Source organism: Vicugna pacos, chromosome 11 (assembly GCF_048564905.1).
Source record: "Vicugna pacos chromosome 11, VicPac4, whole genome shotgun sequence".
NCBI lineage: Eukaryota > Metazoa > Chordata > Mammalia > Artiodactyla > Camelidae > Vicugna > Vicugna pacos.
Window position 1 is genome coordinate 1,028,405 of NC_132997.1, and position 6,500 is coordinate 1,034,904.

The 6,500-nt window shown below is 37.4% G+C and overlaps 1 long non-coding RNA gene across 1 annotated transcript; it reads right to left on the reverse strand.

The window, feature by feature from the left end:
• Nucleotides 1-596: 596 nt before the first annotated feature.
• LOC140699588 (uncharacterized) lies at nucleotides 597-3,971 on the reverse strand. The gene is made up of 4 exons (XR_012077795.1): nucleotides 3,846-3,971; nucleotides 2,534-2,592; nucleotides 1,618-1,812; nucleotides 597-872 (listed from the first exon to the last, which is right to left on the reverse strand). It is a non-coding gene; the product is annotated as an uncharacterized lncRNA (long non-coding RNA).
• Between the last annotated feature and the right edge of the window lie 2,529 nt (nucleotides 3,972-6,500).

Sequence of the window (6,500 nt, forward strand, 5' to 3'; positions counted from 1 at the left end):
CCACATGGTAACTGTGGGGGAAGTACAGTTCGTTCATTCATTCGCTCGTTAAACTCAGCCTTCCCAGTGCCTGAGATTCAGCAGTGAACAAAACAACATGCTTCCTGCCTTAAATGAGCTTGTCGCCTCCTGATATATTATCTTCATTTTACCCAGGAAGAAACAAGGTCAAGAAGATTAGCCTTTTCCTGTTAACACCGGAGGATACATGAGGTGCTTTATTTCAATTCTGCCATTTGACTTACACCATGGGGAGGGAAAGCTGCCTTGCAAATCCTGGAGCTCACAAACCTGTTAATCCTGAATTTTTTTTAACACTGTCCCTTACTTGATACTTGATCTGAGAAAGGATGAAGTAAACCTAAAAATGTTCTAAGAGAGCTTGTGGTTTATACAAGGTAACTAACCAGCCACTGTTTACTATCCTAACAGGAATCTGTAGGCATATTTCTTTTCTTTCTCTTTTTTCCTTTTTATGGGCAGCTTTTAAAAACCAAATCAAACCAACCAAACCAAATCACTGATAATTCAACAGCAGGTTCTAAATCACCCCCAAGACAGCAGCTAAACTCGGTTTAGACTTACAATGCGGTTTCTGGTGGTTGGATTGGAGAATGTATCTCTATGCTGAATATAAAAGTCATTCACGGAGCTCTTCTCAAATAGGGCAAAGAAAAGCTCTTGTTCCGGTTGTTGATACTTTCATCCACTTGGAGGACTTTCATAAAACATCTCAAGTTATCAAAGGCTGAGGACCGGGTTTTCAGATCATTGGGCTTCAGAGGCAATATTATGTGCAGTATCTCAGCGTATGTACAGAACACCTCCCACAGGGGGTGTACTTTTGCAAATACAAGCTTGTCATCCAAAACCTACATTGGGAGAATGAAAACACAAACCGGGAAAGTATTTTCACATTTTTAGTACACAGATTTTTCTTACGTTGCTGGTAGTTAAAGCACTTGTGTAAACACACACATATGTCACACTGGTAAAAGTGAAGATATAATAAAAATAGATTTGCAATCCATCATACATTTTTGCCTTAAAGATAATTTCTTTGTTGAAATTACTGAAAAGTTATTTAAAATCCTTACAGTTCCTTCATAAAATAACCAATGTTTTAGATGAAGAAAAGCAAACTTGTTAATTTTTAGTCCAAATTAGTAACTAAAAATAGAAACACCAAAATATTCTTTGCAGTGGTATTGTAATGACAATTTTTTAAATTTCTGAAACCTAGGACTATTTACATATCTGTTCAATATAGTGTTAAACAGCCATTAAAAGGGATTTAAAAGATTTATATTTATTGATATGGAATATATAATAAAAGGAGAAAGTAAAAAAATGTGAAATGATAATTTTCCTTTTTGGAAGGGAAAAATATCTTCATTTGAACAAAAAAAGTTTAGAAGGATTTTATGATTCTTTATGTATAATTAAGGTACAGATGATTTTTAATTCCATTGTTCTTTCATTTTCAATTTTGGGGGGAACTTTTTATAATAAAAAAATCTTTAAAAATGTTCTTGCATAAATACATTAATAGATATATTTATGACTATATTCTCTGGCTATTAAAAAAGATCTCCTAACTGTAGATCTGAAACATACATTCCATAATGCAGATTCTGAGTGACTCGCCTCCCAGCCCACAGCGAAGGCACGGCTAGTGTGACATGTTTCAAATACCATTCCAAGGAACATGCAGGCTCCCAGCCAATGGCTGCAAGGGGACTGACACTGATCTGGTTGCTCCCAGCTGCAGACCATCACAGATGAGGTTAGATCCACAGGCTCATGTTTTCTCTGTCAAAAGAAATCAGAAAATGTTAGGCTTTTACTTTCACCAGGGAACAAGAAGTTGTTTTTTTATGCAAAAAAATAACAACAAACCAATTTGAACCTGATGAAAAGACATTTACTCAAAACAGCACAGTAGCAATGAAAGTGTTCTGGCAGACAGGGACTTGTTGGATTCCTGTGAGTGCTGGACTCCTCACATGGAATTTCCTTGGCACTCCAGAAGGACTGTGGTTGTCCTCATGGGTTTGTGGCCATAAGTGGTGCACAAAAGTCTCTGGCTTTGCCACAATTTCAAAGCCTTTTTGGCTTATGAAAGGTTTTGTCCTCAAATGGAGTTTTCTTGAGTCCAGTCACTGATGTCATTTACCAGAGTTACAGTCCAGATCTGATATTCTAGACTCTTAATATCTTGCAGACATTCAAATGGTTCAGGTTTGGATGTGTATTCACCTCTGCAGGCCTGGACCAAGTCCGATAAAGACACCCGGACAAGTTCAGCAAAATAAAAAGAAATTTTCCTCTCTGCAAGACTGAAATGTCTGTGAAGCTATAAAAACATCTGCACCTACAAAAATAGGGAACCAACTCATCAATAACATATCTATCCATAATGCATGGACATTCAAAATAAATACTGTATTTACTCCTATTAAATTCTATCTGGTTTTTGTCAAACTGTGTCCTAAACTGAAAGGAAGGTAGGTAAATGTAGAGAATTTTTTACCTTTTAAGGAAAAAGGAACCCTCCTACTCGATTGGTGGGAATGTAAATTGGTGCAGCCTCTATGGAGGACAGAAGAGAGGTTCCATAAAAAAATGAAAATAGACTTCCGTGTGATCCAGCAATCCCATTCATGGGTATATGTTTGGAGAAAAATTTAATTCAAAAAGACACATGCACCCCAATGTTCACAGCAGCACTATTTAAAATAGCCAAGACACTGAAACAACCCAAATGTTCACTGACAGATGACTGGATAAAGAAGTTGTGGTATATTATATATATATATATATGTATATATACATGTATACATATATATACACACACATATATACATACCATGAACACACACACAAATGGAATACTGTTCAGCCATTAAAAAATAAAATAATGCCATTTTCAATAACATGGATGGACCTACAGGGTATTATGCTAAGTGAAATAAGTCAGAGAAAGATAAACAAATATTCTATGTATTAACTTATATGTATATCTAAAAAATAAAACAAATTAATGACTATAATAAAACAGAAATAGACTCACAGGTACACAGAACAGACTTGTGGTTACCAATGGGGAGAAGGAGAAGAGGGGAGGCAGGAAGGGGTTAGGGGATTGAGAGGTAAAAAGTACTACGTATAAAATGGATAGGTTACAGGGCTGTATCATACAGCACAGGGAAATATAGCCATTATTTTATGGTGACTTTAAATGGAATATAATCTATGAAAATGTTGAGCCTCTATTTTGTACACCTGAAACTAATATGATGTAAATCAACGACTCAATTACAAAATTTTTAATCAAAGTTTTCTTTTCATATTATTTGCAATAAGTTAGAAGCCAGCACTCTCAATAGAAACATAGTGCAAGTCACAATTTTCCAGTAATTCCATTTAGAAAATAAAAAGCAATAAGTGAAATTAATTCCAGTAATAATTACATTTATCCCAAAATATCCAATACACTATCATTTCAAAAGTGTGATTGACACTTTTAAAACTTATTAATAATATTTTACATTATTTTTGTTGTACGAAGTCTTGAAAATCTATTATGTATTTTCCACTTATAGAACATCTCAATTCACAATAGCCACATGTGGCTCGTGGCTACCATACTAGACAGACCAGATTACACCATTCACACTTCTGATAAATTAGCTGCTCTTTCTTATTTAAAAAACTTGCAGAAAAGGGTTTAGATATGGCCTCTATCAAACAAAGCAACCGTGACGGTTGGGGATTATCTTCATTATAAAGTGAAAAATAAAGGTAAGAGAGCCATGCTTACACGTATGTTAATGTAACAATACCTTCTTAATTCATTCAGGACTTTACAATCTTTCTTCATATGCCAAGGATTCACTGTCACTGCGCAATGTTTTTCACTATTATCATCTTCGTGATTGAGAGGCTTCTGATGACCCTGCTTTGCGCATCTGTACATAAATTAACAAAACAGAGAAAAAGACCTTATTTAAGATAATTTAGGGGGGAGGGTATAGCTCAAGTGGACGATCATGTTCTTAGCATGCCCAAGGGCCTGGGTTCAATTCCCAGTACTTCTTCTAAAAATAAAATAAATAAATAAAAACCTAATTACCACCCCCCAGCAAAAAATTAATTTATTACTTTAATTAAAAGTTAAAAAAAGATAATTTAGTGCAGGCTTATCAGGCTACAAGAGCTACAATGAATGCCCCCACCCATTAATTTAGAAGAAGTCTCACAGTATTTCTCAAAATAAAGGCTAAAATATAATTGAGAACACTTCCTGATGGTCAGAATCATTTTAACAAAAATGTAGATAATTACGTCCGTGGTGTCAAATTTCTGTAAGAGTTGGGCATGGAACATTTAGTAAAAGTGATTTTGCAGCTATCTTTGAAAGAAATGCTGAGAAATGATCTTTTCTGTTGGAAATTAGCCTGCTTTTAAATTCTTCAGTAGGCATACGTGTTTACAAACCAGGCAGGAACTGGATTATATTTTACATATACTTTAGAAACTGATTTGAATTTTGCCCTTTACCTGCAAGGCTATTTCTTAGGTAATAACATAAGCCCATTTCTTAGGTAATAACATAAGCAGGCCACTATACTAAATTTTTTTTCCCTGTTTGCTTAATCCTCACAACAACTCTGTAAGCTGCTATTATTACCCCCATATAACAGATAAAGAGCTTGAGGCAGAAAATAATTTGGGTAACTTGGTAAATGGTGGAGCTGGGTAAGACTGCAGCCAGTCTGACACTCAAGTCCATTCTTTTCACCAATGTCGGATACTGCTACCTACATTCAGCAATGACCGCTAATTTCATATTTAAGTGTGTCATTTCAAAAAGTGCAAAGCTATATTAGTACTGCTGTGTAAATTATCCGTTTGAGATGTGATTGCCAAAAAAAAAAAGAAATAAAATCAGGGTGCCACTGAGGGGAGGGCAAACTGCATATGGACGGACACAAGGGGACTTTATGAGGACAAAGTTGCACAAATCTAGAAATAGATAAAATGGCTGACTTGTACAATTATAATGTGTGAATTTTATGGCCTGTAAATTACACCTTAATACAGCTATTAAATTAAGAAACTGGGATACCAAATTAAGACTAAAACACATATATATATCACACAAAGAACAACAGGCAAATATCAATATTTACTGCACCATTTTCCTTCATGCAGCTTCCGATCCTCACCCGTTCCTGAAAGGATGATTCATTTTTAAAATAGTCTTTAAATTTATTCAGCAAATAATTTTTGACTGCCTACTATGTACCCAGGACTAGTCTAGGCACTTGGAATAGATCAATAAACAAAACAAAATTCCTGCCCTCACGGAGCTTGGTTGGAGTCTAGCTGGGATGGGGGTGGAGATGACAATTCACACAACAGAGCAGCAGAGGAGGTGGCATGTTAGGAAAGAGGAACCATGGAAAAATCAAAAAAGGGCAAGGTAAAGAGAGTTGAGGGTATGGGATGAGGGTGATGTTGTATTAAATACCAGAGCAGGCCACACTGAGGACTGAGGTTAGAACTAAGACTTGGAGGTAAGAAGTCCCAGGTGGACGGAATAACCATCACCAAGGGCAGCGCACACCTCACATGTTCCAGAATGGGGACACGGCTGGAGCTGCGGAGAAGGGTCAGTGCAGGTCCTTCATGGCCTTGGAGGACGTTGTAAGGACTGTGGCTTTTACCCAGAGTGAAATGGGGAGGCACTGCAGAAGGACGACACTATCTAACTTAGGTTTTCGAGGCTCACTTGACTGCCGGGTGAGAATAGTCAAAACGGGTCAGAGATGAAAGGTGGGAAGCCTCTGAAAAGGGCTGTGCAGGAGGAGAGGACAGTGGCTCAGGGCAGGGAAGCAGCAGTCGAGGCAGGAGCCATGGTGAGAAGTGGCTGGGTTCTGGATATGGTTTAAAGGCAGTGTTAAACCAGATCTATTGACAGAATTCATGTGGTATGTCAGTGAAAGTCAGAGTAACTCTAAGCTTTTTAACCCAAGCAGCTGGATGGATTAAGTTTCCACTAACTGAATGGGGGAGGTTGCAGGAAGAACCAGTTTGGGGGGTAGGAGAACAAAGGGCTCAGTTTTTACACATGTTGCTTTTAAGATATCAGAGTTTCAATTGAAGGTGTCAAATCAGTAGAAGATTGTAAGAGTCCAGAGTTGGAGAGAAAAATTCTAGCAGGAGACAGAAATGTGGGAATCATGGGTCACACAGGTGGCACAGGAAGACATGAAACCCAGGTAGTCAAACATTAAGATAACCTGGCATTAACCATAGAAGTTGTCCTTCAGGGCCTGCCTAGTAGGTGTGGATATCAGTCCTAATTCCTGACCACTCGAGTTTTAAAAAGCAACTTACAAATGAATTCGTGCAAGACACTGCCTCCAGTGGATGGGTCCAGAGCTGGAGTGGGAGAATTGGATGGTGCATGCTACTCCCTACGGTAGAATGTG